The sequence below is a fragment of the Puma concolor genome, chromosome B2, assembly GCF_028749965.1.
Source record: "Puma concolor isolate L17-30 chromosome B2, mPumCon1.1.hap2, whole genome shotgun sequence".
Taxonomy (NCBI): domain Eukaryota; kingdom Metazoa; phylum Chordata; class Mammalia; order Carnivora; family Felidae; genus Puma; species Puma concolor.
Genome location: NC_141671.1, coordinates 144,726,472 through 144,739,298, shown reverse-complemented (window position 1 = coordinate 144,739,298; position 12,827 = coordinate 144,726,472). Strand labels below are relative to the sequence as shown.

Below are 12,827 nucleotides of genomic sequence, written 5' to 3'. Positions count from 1 at the left end.
TAACTTGAATTTAAATTAAAAAAACAAAAACAAAAACAGATGCAACACATAGGAACTATGTTAATGACAGAAGCTGTAAATAAAGATTTTTAACAAACAATCAAAGTATCGTAAGTCAAACTGTTTTAAGTTGGGGACCATCTGTATATACTCTGGAGAAGAAAATGTGTTTTTTTAAACATTTTTATCTTTTTTAAAGTTCATTTATTTTGAGAGAGAGAGAGAATGTGAGAGCAAGTGAGCACGAGCGGGGTAGGGGGAAGGACGGGGAAGACACAGAATCCCAAGCAGGCTCCATGCTCAGCAAGGAGCCTGATGTGGGGCTTGATCACATGACCATGAAATCATGACCTGAGCCAATGTCAAGAGTCAGATGCATAATCGACTGAGCCACCCAGGCGTCCTGAAAATGTGTTTTTAAAGCTCTAGGTCTCTCCCCTTTATTGTATGGGACTGTGCTCATGATGTATTTTCTAAGTTCATGATCATCACACAATATCCTCTGCCATATAATTTAACCATGGTTTGTTATCTTTTGTTGTCTGGATAAACCCTATGAAGTAGTTAATTATATGTACTACCAAAATTGGTGAACAATAAGCATTTGACTTTATGGTTTTTTAAAAAAACACTGAATTGTGTCCTCATTAAAGGAAATGAGGCTTACAGTTTCCTTCTTGTGGCTATAAACATAATTTAGGATGTTCATCATGGATATACGTAACAGGCACACTAGATAAAGAGAAGAATTTCAGAATTACAACACAAAAAAGGCTGTTGGCTCAGGATATATAAAAACTGTCATTACTGTGGAGTAAGAGGGGCCAGACAGGACACAGGAAGAAAAGGGGGAAACGAGTCTTAGGGCAGGTGATCTGTTAAGGTGCCATCAGCTCTAGCCTGCTGACCTCAGGCAGCACAGCAGGGCACCAAGCCAGGAGACAGAAAGAGTCATCTTGCAAACGCTTTCATCCCAGCAGATCACGTGTATTTTCTTGGCAGGGTAGCCTAATATCTAACAATTCTCACCGAGCTGGATTTTCCATACCATGTGTTAGGATTAAACTGTCAATTCACATTCAGAAACTGCTTTGGATTGGAGTAGGAAGAATTCAGATATTAGGATCCCCATTCAAACTGCTTTTTTAAGGAGGGATAACCATATATCCTGAAAAATGAGAAAATAAAAAATGCCTGTATCTAATCAGCCAAAACTAATGAAATCTCCACACCAATACTGGCAGATGTGAAAACCCCTGCTTTATAAAACAGTATTTTCTATATAAAACAGTATGAATGAAAACCTAATGCTGGGTGCTCCTGGGGCAGGATGTGCAGGGCAAACCAGGAATTTCTCTCATGCGTGTGTATGGTAGTTGGGGATGGGAGGGAAATGGCATTTCTTGGGCAAGGCCATGGACTTCACTGTCTCCAGGCACAGAGAGGAGAGAGGCTGGCAGTTCCACACAAAGCATTCTTCCCTCACTCCCTACTTGCCGAAGCTACTGCCCTGAGGACGCCTGGCTACAGGGAAGAATGAGGCGTGGTCCCTGCCCTCACATCTGGTAAGGAAGAAAACACCCAACCAACAGTTACTACAGAATGTGGAAAATGTTACAGAATGTGCTCTTGGCACACAGGAGGTGCTCCTGGAGCACCTGGCTAGCGAGCCAGACTAACTCTGCCTGGGTGAGGAGCAGAGGAAAGGGCAGACTGTGAAGGGTCTTCAAGGATGGGTGGACCCTCCCTGGACAGACAAGGGGCAAGGGCAGAAGGAACATCATGTGCAAAGGCAAGAAAGCAATACGAATTCAGGAAACCAAAGTAGCCCACTGAGGCTAGTATGTAGGGGAATGGCGGCCAGAGAGAAGGCTACAGAGCTAAGAGAGGTCACATGATGGCCTGGATGCCTTCCCAAATCCCACTTAATTGACAGTAATGAGTGTGAAACTCTAACAGAGAGCTGGAGAGAGGAGGTCAGCAGACAGAGAAGCCAACATCTAGAAACTGGACAGCAGATGGACACATGGTGAGTGACCAAACAGACCAGAGCAAGTAAAGGCCCAATCCCACAGCAAGTTAGAAGATAAGGAGTAAGCTGATTTGTGCCATGGAAGCCAGAGACCCTTCCCCAGGTGGATGTGAGGGTGGAAGTACGGAGAAAGAACAGGCAAAGTTTCACATGTCTTCTCCCGTCCACACAGACAGCAGGTGCACATTGTCTGATCCCCTGGAGGGGCTAAATGGAAGCCCAGGGCGAGGGGCCAGACACACACACAGCTCAGGGGCCTACAGTAAAACACCAGCAACTCAATGTGAGAAACGAGCCCACCGCAGTCACTAGGTAAGGTACGTGCAGAAGCACAGGCCCAGGCACTGCCTCGCAGTGAAGCCCATCACTTAGCAGCACCACCACCCCTGCACCCCAGTGTCCAGGTCATTTTTTAGTCTCCACCTCTAAAATATGAGATGACCAAAGACAACCCAGACATGTGAGAAAAGCATCTAATATGAAAAAGCAGCCAAAACAAAGCCAGAAAGAACCTGAAGGAAAAAGATGGTGAAGAATACAGAGGGATACTTCAGAATCTCCAATTAATATCTTTATATTGTTTCATCCTCTGTGAAATATGAATATGATGCTATTTTTAATTTTCTTTTAATGTTTTATTTTTGAGAGAGAGAGACAGTGTGAGTGGGGGAGAGGCAGAGAGAGAGGGAGACACAGAACTTAGAGTGGGCTCCAGGCTCTGTGCTGTCAGCATAGCCCAATATGGGGCTGAACCCACGAACTGTGAGATCATGACCTGAGCCGAAGTCGGATGCTTAGCCAACTGAGCCACCCATGCACCCCAATGCTCTTTTTTTTAAAAAAAAATTTTTTTTTCAACGTTTATTTATTTTTGGGACAGAGAGAGACAGAGCATGAACGGGCGAGGGGCAGAGAGAGAGGGAGACACAGAATCGGAAACAGGCTCCAGGCTCTGAGCCATCAGCCCAGAGCCTGACGCGGGGCTCGAACTCCCAGACCGCGAGATCGTGACCTGGCTGAAGTCGGACGCTTAACCGACTGCGCCACCCAGGTGCCCCCCAATGCTCTTTTTTTTAAAGCACAACCAGAAAACAAAAAAGAGTTCTTAAAAATTAAAAACACCATTAATTTTTTGAAGGTCAAAGAAAACTTGGAAGATATTGCCCAGAAAATAGGATAAGCAGGCAAAGAAAAGAAACTGGGAGAGAAAAGATATTAAAATCAGATCATCAATCTAGAAGGACAATATCTGAGTAGTAAGATATCCAGAAAGAGAAAATACCAAAGAGCTAAAAGAATGAGTTGCAAAGGGATTGCCATGTCCCAGCTAAACAAGGGAGGAGACATATAAAGCAAATGTCTTAAAATTTCCAATACCCAGAAGACACGTTCCACCAAAAGAGGGTACCACCAAACCACAAAATAAAAGCGCATGGTCCCGGAAATAGGGGCTCCCATACCAGGGGAGACAAGGGAACCAACGCCCAGGGTACCTACCAGCTGTGCTGTTGGCGCGGGGGCCCAAGGGCCATGGGAGGAACAGCACCAGAAAACCATCTCCTGAGTGGTGGAATATATTCCGAAAGGTTTCTAATATTTTGGAGAGTGTAGGGATTAATCTGATTGGTACCCAGACAAATAAACAGTAAGTAAGGCAACTTTACTAACTGTGGGCAAAGCCAAGGACTCACGAGGCAGCCATTCAACCTTGGTTGTATGTGCCAATTGTCTATGAATCCCATGTTCACCATGGAACACTGACCACCAACTGTGGAGACAGGAGCACGCAGGGAAGCGGGGCGTGGGAGAGAATAAGGCTGCGTACAGAAAGGGGTATTCCAAGACAACCAACTTCTCATTTTCCAGGTAGGAAGTTAGTAGAGAACACCTGAGGCTCAACAGTCAAGATCAGACAGAACAAGCCTTTAATTCAGAAATATGGAGAGAAACACAAAGAGTCAAAATAAAAAGTGCCTGCCACAGGGAGTGGGAATCCGGGAGCAGGAGTTAGGGAGTGGGAATCAGAGAGTGGGAAACGGGGAGCAGGAATCAGAGTGAGAAGCAGAGTAGGAATTGGGGAGTGGGAATCGGAGTGGGAGTCAGAAAGTTGAAACTGGAGTGGGACTCGGGGAGGGGAAATAGGGGAATAGGAATCAAAGTGTGAAGGACAGCACTGGGAACTAAAAGGTGCCTGTGTGTTTTAAACTTTTTTTATTATAAGCCTACTAGTACTATTTGACTTTTAAAAACTACAGCTCTTTGGGGCACCTGGGTGGCTCAGTCAGTTGAGCATCCAACTCGATTTGTGCTCAGGTCATGATCCCAGGGTCGTGGGATAGAGTCATGTGTCAGGCTCCGTGCTGACTGTGTGGAGCTTGCTTGGGATTCTTCCTCTCCCTCTGCCCTTCCCGTGCTTGTGTTCTCTAAAAAAATAAATAAGCAACAAAAACTACAGGTATTTAACAAAAGCTAGTAAACATAAAGTTAGAAAGGGACCAGACTGTATAGAGAGGAACCAGACTCATATGTTTATCTTATAGCTTTTCCCTCAAAAACAAAATGTTAAGACACAAGCCCAAATTTGCATCTAACACAGACAGAAGCAGAGTGGTCCTGCCCTCTCCTCCCAGGAGCCCCCTCCATCCCTTGCCCCAGGAAGGCAGCTCCACAGTCTGCAAGCCACTGCTACAGGCAAAGGGAGATCTTTAACTTCAACGACGAGGCAGCTGTGTGGTTCAGTCAGTTGAGTGTCCAACTTTGGCTCAGGTCATGATCTCGCGGTTCGTGAGTTCGAGCCCCTGCGTCAAGCTCTGTGCTGACAGCTCGGACCCTGGAGCCTGCTTCAGATTCTGTCTCCCTCTCTCTCTGCCCCTCCCCCACTCATGCTCTGTCTCTCAAAAGTAAGTCAATAAATAAATAAACAAACAAACAATAACTTCAACAACCTGAAAAGTCACTCCTTCCCTTACCACACGGGAACCAGGAAGGAGGCAGCCCAGTGCGCCAGAAGCAGCCACCGAGGAACAGAGGGAACCAGCCAGGGAACAAAGCTGGAGAAGAGGGACAGTGGGAAGAACCTGTAAGTCATCAAATCGAGCAGTCCTGTTACAGAGTGCAAGGTGTGTGAGAGCTTAGACACCTGCACTTGAGCTGGTTTGAACATAACCATCTTTAACATGTAAATGCAAATAAATCATCCCCGACACGGAAGTATTTAAGAAGTGGAATCACCAGGCCTTGGTGACCAAGAGGAGGCTGAAGCCAAGGAGGAGGGCAAGTCCAGTGTGAGTGGTCAGCAACAGAAGAGAGGGCAGGGAAGAAGACTGCCGTGCTAAGCAGGGCCCACGCTGGATTAAGTGGGGTCCAGGCAGGCAGCCAGCTCAGCGGGAGGGACAGACGGTGCACACAGAACGCAGCTCGGGGAGCCTGCATACTCAGGTGGGAGCTGACAGGCCGTGGCAGTGGGAGAAATCAGCCCAAAGGAGAGAAAAAGGGAAAAACCCCATGTTGGAGCCCTAGACAAGTGGACCAGGTGAGGAGGAGGAATGAGCACAGGAGGGCTTCCAGGAGCAGGGTGTGGGGGTGTGGATGTGACAACCCAGGCCTCGCTGTAGGCTGGGGGAGAGCAGTGTCCAGAAAGCATGAGTGAGGCCTGGAAATGCGGACTGGGGTCACAGACGCCTCGGTCAGAGTTGGAGAGGACAGTGTGGGAGGGGGCAAAGTGAAGCCCCAGGCTGCTTGGAGGACAGGCTTCACATGGGGCAAGGATTCTGTGGCTCTGGGGGCCTGGGGAGAGAGACAGCTCTGTCAGAGCAGAAAGCAGGAGCAGCTGGAAAGAAAGGCCAACAGTCGGGGACTGAGATCCCTGAAAAGGACCACCGAGTCAGGGAGGAAGCTGCAAGGCCCGGACGACCCACATGCATTTGTATGTTATCCTTGCACAGAGGTCATGCTAATCCACTCTGGATCATTCCAATTTTAGTATGTGTGCTGCCGAAGTAGGCACTAGATGAACTACATGGCATCTGATCTGGGGACTGCACTGTGAGTGACAACGAGTATTGCTAACTTCCCTAACAGGTACACAGTTTCCATGCCTTGGGATCCCCTTAAAATAAATCCAAATGGTTCACACATCAAACTACAGGAGCTGTGGTAGAGAAGGGAGACCCAGAAAGAGAAAAACGAACCACTAGCCTAAAAAGTAGTTCTCTGCAGGCCTCCTTGTGCCCATGGCAGGGGGGTTCTGGGGAGCTTTCTTCTTGTGAGGTGTTCTCCCAAGAGGGGTGGGAACTAGAGCTTTCTTCCTGTAGTTTAGGTGTGCCCTTTCACTCAGAACAGGAACCACAAAACTCTTCCTCATCCAACCTAAATTCCTGAGATGAGAGTCTGAGGCTTTTTCCTTCCATCCCATCTTCCATGGACACAGATCCACCGGATGTTCACTGTTCTAGGAGAGCCTAGCTCATGCCCGCACACACTGGATCACGTGCTGGCATCTCCACCTTTCCTGATGGAAATGTACCTCAACTTCTCAACAACTTTTTCTGGTTCAAAGGCTCTCAAAGTGGACTCATGTTCACCTAAGACTCAAAGAATGCAGGATGGATACATGTGAGTGTGTATGTTTCAAAGCAGTTTCCTGTATCAAGAGGCATGGTGTTCCCCTAGACCCCTGGAGACTGTACAGGGGACCAAGCATCCTCCTCCTACAGCACTCTGTTGTGATGCTGGGTGTTTCTTAGTAATGGCAAAAGCTTCACTGCTGCATTATTCTTGACCAACTGGGGACCCACAGATATTTTTTCCCCATATTTATATTTATTTCTCTGACATTTTCTATTTACACCATTTGTCGTTTCTCCCAAGCCCTACAAATACTGTTCTATTTATAAATACATCTCAAGTTTATCAAGCTGAATTTATGTGTCTTTTCTGTGAATTTTCTATTCTTCAAAATATTTTTTGACAACTCATATTTTTTATGAGGCCGTTAAGAACTGAATGTTTGTATCCTACTCAAAATTCATACACTGAAGGCTTAATCTCTAATGTGACAGTATTTGGAGACACAGCCTGTAAAAAGGTAAGGTAATTAAGGTTAAATGAGGTCATAGGGATAGGGCCGAAAACCAGTGGGACTGGTGTCCTTATACAAAAAGGAAGAGATACCAGGGATGAGCATACACAGGAAAGGTCACATGAGGTCACAGAAAGATGGTGGCCACCTGCAAGCCAAGGAGAGAGGCTTCATGAGAAACCAGACCTGCCAATGCCTGATCTTGAACTTTCATCCTCTGGAACTGTGAGAGAGAAATGTCTGTTGCTTAAGCCCTCCAGCCAGCAGAATTGTTACAACAGCCTGAGGAGACTAAGACAGTCTTTACCTACTATATAAACTACAAGTAGGATCATATTTCCTTCTTGCAATTTAATGGAAGATAAATTTTAGCCTAAAATGAAACACATCACTTGGGAAAAAAAAAAAATCGCTGTTAAGTATAGATGAAATTAAGAACATGCTATGAAAAACTAGTCTTGTTTTTACAGAGGTTCCATCAGAATCAGCAACCCTCAGTGGGATAACATGACATTATACACTTCTTAATGTGGCTCAGTGTAAATGATAAGGTATCACCTATTAACTATTCTTACCAAAACTATTTAATCCAAATTTAATCTCAACCTAACTTCCCATTGATAGAAAATACAGAGGCCAGTAGAAATTAAATGATACTATGGGTAAACAACTGTGCAAGTCCAGAGTGTGGAATATTCTACAAGGTAACCACACTAAACTTGTTAGAAAGGCAATGTCATTTAAAAAAGAAAAGAAGAGGAAACTTTTCTAGACTCAAGACATAATAAACAATTGCTGTATACAACTTAGATCTTGGTTCTAAATAACAAAAAAAATAAATTAAAAAAAAAGGAAAAAAACCTACAAAACTCATTCTTGTAACAATTAGAGAGCTATGAAGAGCGGCTGGGTACCAGCTAATATCACTGCTAATTTCCTGGGGGTTAAAATGTAGGAGAATGAACTTATTCTTAGGACAAGCATATTGAAATGTTTTGGGGTGACGTGTCATAATGTCTATAACTGATGTTCAAAAACAGTACTACAAAAATGTGTGCATGTATGAAGAGAGAGGGAGAATGGAAGGCAGGCAGAGGAAGAGGAGGAGAGCATACATAAATATGGCAAAATATTAGTTGCTGAATTTAAGGCAAATATATTCTCTCAATTTTCTGTAATGTTTGAATATATGAATAACAGAAAGCCGGGAAGGATTATCCCAAAGGTCACCTCTAAACTGTCTAGATCAGGATGTAAAGGGGTCAGTTCATGAATGGAATCCTATGAGCTCCCACCCAACATTCTATGCAAAGGGACACATATAATCATGTTATGTGCACATGCACATCTTTCCAGGAAAAGGGTTGCCAATTTCCATCTAGGATTTAGTCTATAAACCCCAAAAGTGTTGGGCACCTGAGTGGCTCAGTCAGTTAAGTGTCCGACTCTTGGTTTCAGCTTGGGTCATCATCTCACACCTCATGAGTTCAAGCCCCACGTTGGGCTCTGTGCTGACAGCGTGGAGCCTGCTTAGGATTCTCTCCCTCTCCTTCTCCCTCTCTCTCTACCCCTCCCCTGCTCATGCTCTCTCTGTCCCTTTCAAAAATAAACAAACATTAAAATACACACACACACACACACACACATATAAAAAGAAAAATACCCAAGTAGGAAAACAGCTAGACTCTTATCTAACTCACTTGTAAAATAGTACTCCTTTTATTTTAAAAAGTTAGGAAGCAGCCTAAAATCCTGTATGATTAGAACTATCTCAAGATGTGAGGAGGCAGCTTCATCCTGGATGGTGTTTTACTCTACATGAAGTGCAGGAGGTTCTCCAGGAGAAAGGAAGACACACCCTCAGTTGGAGGAGGCAGAGCTTTAAACACCAACTCCCAATGTAAGAGCTCAGGACACTACATTACATATTGTCTTTTTTCATTAATAATTTTCAAACCAAGCAAGAGATGTGAAAGAGTGACAAACATGGAGGAAGGAATTTTATTTTTCCATGTCTCAGTTCAAATGTGATTGATGGGGTACCCCATATATCTCTTCGCCCTTTTCAATTCTTACAAGGACCCTTGTTGCTTCAGTGGTCTGCAACCTTTCTGAGAGGTAGCAAGTGCAGCACTTTCCTGAGTGAAATCCCACCCATCAGGCCAAATACAGAACCGGTAAACGCAATCCTTCAGAGAGAGCTTGTGGACCAGGAGACCAAACACGGGCCTATGTCACGCTCTGGTCCTACAGACAGGTCTACAGAGCCAAGCCCAAGTGTCTTAGCCTGGCTTCAAGCTGCAGTCCATGGGGCGCCTGGGTGGCTCGGTTGGTTAAGCATCCGACTTGAGCTCAGGTCTTGATCTCCTGGTTCATGAGTTCGAGCCCCATGTGGGGCTCTGTGCTGACACAGCTCAGAGCCTGGAACCTGCTTTGGATTCTGTCTCCCTCTCTCTCTCTGCCCCTCCCCCACTCATGTTTTCTTTCTCTCTCTCTTTCTCAAAAATAAACAAACATTAAAAAAAATTAAAACTGTAGCCCAGCTGCCCCCTTCATGCCCATGACACCATGCTGCCTGCTACACAGGTAACTTTGTCAGGACAGAGCACAGGATGTTTGTGGGTCTGTCTCATCTGGCCCCCACCATCTCAAAGGCAGGCGCCAAGTCTCACCCACCGTGTCCCCAGCATGTCTGGGTCCTGTGACTGTCACATTCCTTGTATGCTGTCTGTTAGGGATACTGGCAGACACAGCTCATCAGGGGACTATGACATGAGCCTCCCAGGTTCCACCCCTTATAGGCAAGGGAAGAATGCAAAGCCAAGACTTCCACTTACATATTTTTAAGTACTTTCACATCTGTTCCCTCATTTGATCATTACAAAAGCCCTGGGAAACAGGCAGGAAATAATTCACCACCCCCCTACCCTGAACAGAGGAAGAGAGGTGCGGGGAGGGGTGTCTGTGCAAGGCTGCTGAGTGGGCTGCAGCAGGCTTCTTCAGCTGATTCCAGGAGCAGTAAAAACCTACAAAACCACAAGGGCACAATAAATTCAAGTGCTTCATACAGACACACACATATGCCTCTGGATAATTAGGAGACTGGTGGGGGGGGGGCGTGGAAGAAATGTGTTGAAACTATTTCTTTGTAGCTCCCATAATAGTCATTTTGAGAAGAAAGAAAAAAATATTGACCATTTTTATTTGAAAAAAAAAAAAACGGAAGCAAGAAATGTTTAGTGATTAGTAGAGAGCAATTCACTTAAAAAAAAAAGAACGAAAAGAAATTAAGACTCAAAACTGAAAGTTATCGTTCCTTATTATACTAATGCTTGCTTTTATCAACATTAAACTAAAATCTCTGCTATGAAATGTCCTGGCACTTTATGGATTTTGCTGTATTTGGAAAACACAAGCTTTGTATTTACAAAGCTTTTCCCTTTTGCTGGAAGCCGAGCTATCCCAGCCTGAGTGGCAGGGCCCTGGCCGTGGACGGATTGGTGACTGCAGGGCAGCCCGCCGACAGTGAAGCTTCTTGTACTCCTGCTTTTAGGTAATTTGGCCTTATTAAAGTACCTGGGGTATTGTCTGTTGGGGAATTGCCCTCGGCAGGCCCCCTGGGAAAAGAACCATTAGGGAAGAAAATGAGGTTCCGCAAGAAATCGTGCGGCCTTACGTTTAGCCCTTGCCATCCCCTATGGAGACGCCTCTACTTACAGGAAGGATAGTCTCATGCATTTGCCAGCAAAGAGGGACTATAATGGAGAGACATATGGATTTGAAAGCCTCACTCCGGCAACTAAGGAGTGTATCTCTGGGCACAGGTGACTTCAACCCCTAGGCCCACCTGGCCCCCTGAGGCATTCCAGACGATGACTGAACCTAGTCGGTTAAGGTATAGAATGGTTCATTAATTCCTAGGTGCACTGTCTCTCTGAGAATGTATGAGGCATGGGTTTCTAAGGCTTTTTCGGCCCCTTTCTGGCACCTCGGACCGAGGCAAACACATTGTTCTGGCCTCATGTGGTTAGGAGGTCATGTCCCTGTAACTGTTCCACTTGAGGTGTTGAGAAATGGAGGGCCTTTCACGAGAACAGCAAAGCAAATGCTTTGTAGATTATAGATAAACACAGATGCATAATGGAATAATGTAAGAAATTAATCAATAATCAAAGGGTATGCGGGAAAATTAGGGGGAAATCGCCATGTTATTTCTTAAAGGTTGATTACACATAGGAACATTTTCAAAGTTAGGTAATGTTAGAAAAACATAGAGGACATATGCCACAGGGAAATCACTAGCAAATATAATGCCAAGTTTGCTACAATAAATCGGCCAGTTCAACACACTGCTGTTGTCTGTGTCCATTTTTATTTTTTGTTTTTATTTTAGTTTTATTTTCACCGATGCCGTTCTTCCTTCGGGAACCCCTGGTTGCTGGAGCTGACCTCCGGCACCATTTGTAAAAAATAAATTATTATTATTTTCTATTTAAAAATGAATTATCAGAGGTGCCTCACTGTCTCAGTCAGTTAAGTGTCTGTTCTTGATTTCGGCTCAGGTCAGGATCTCACATCGGGCTCTGTCCTGACAGTGCAGAGCCTGCTTGGGATCCTCCCTCTTCTCTCTCTTTGCCCCTTTCCCACTCGTGTGCACGTACATGCCCTCACTCTCAAAATGAAATAAACGTTAAAAAAAATGAATTATCAATATATAATTTTATTAGGTTATTCTATATTATTTTATCACAAAAGTAAAACAGATACATTAAAGAAAATTTTAAAATGGGTTTTAAAACGAATTTTAGAAAATGACCCCAAAGCTCATCACTATAAAACAACCTACCTGTGACATTTTGTTTCCTTTCAGGTCTTTTAAGTAAATGGATGGGTTTCTTTTGGTTGTTTAATGACGTGATAATCTTATACCACATACACCATTTCATATCCTGATTTTTCCCCTCAACATTATATCATAAGAACTGTTCCAGATTATTACGCTGTCTTTGTAACCACAATCCATAATTTCCTGAACTTAAACTGTATAATCCTTTAAGTGGTAATACCACAGTTTACTTACCCAGTCTATTTTTAGACAAGTAGGCTGTTGCCAAATTTTTACTATCACAAATAATGTTTTAATGACTGTAACTTTTATTTTCTTCCTTTTTGTTTTTAGATAAATTCCTAAAGTATATTACCAGGTCAAAGTGGACAATAATTTTTTTAGACTTCTGACATATTCTGCCAAATTCCTTCCCTAAAGGTAATAGACATTATTACCAGCAATGGTAAGAATCCTTTAACTGAACTCTTATCATTAACCAGGAAATCACCTGTACCATTTTATTATTTTTTTTGCTAATAAGTGAAACTATTTCCTGTTATTTTGCATTTTTTTTTCCTGAAAATGTATATTTTTCCACCATATGATTACTGACTAGTTGAACTTCTTTTGTGAATCATTATGCCCATTATCCATTTACCAACTGGCTATTTACACAGATTTAAAAGTACATCTGGGGGCGCCTGGTTGGCTCAGTTTGTTAAACGTCAACTTCAGCTCAGGTCATGAGCTCATGCTTTGTGAGTTTGCGCCCCGCGTTGGGCTCTCTGCTGACAGCTTGGAGCTTGGAGCCTGCTTCAGATTCTGTGTCTCCCTCTCTTTCTCTGCCCCTCCCCTGCTCTTGCTCTCTCTCTCTCCCTCTCTCAAGA

At 44.2% G+C, this 12,827-nt stretch overlaps 1 protein-coding gene and 1 non-coding gene across 4 annotated transcripts in view; both read right to left on the bottom strand.

Moving 5' to 3' along the window:
- Positions 1-12,827, bottom strand: part of TULP4 (TUB like protein 4) — a 244,826-nt gene that overhangs the window by 55,114 nt on the left and 176,885 nt on the right. The gene's annotated exons all lie outside the window — the stretch shown is intronic.
- Positions 5,932-6,038, bottom strand: LOC112862982 (U6 spliceosomal RNA). Its single transcript, XR_003223834.1, has one exon. It is a non-coding gene; the product is annotated as a U6 spliceosomal RNA (small nuclear RNA).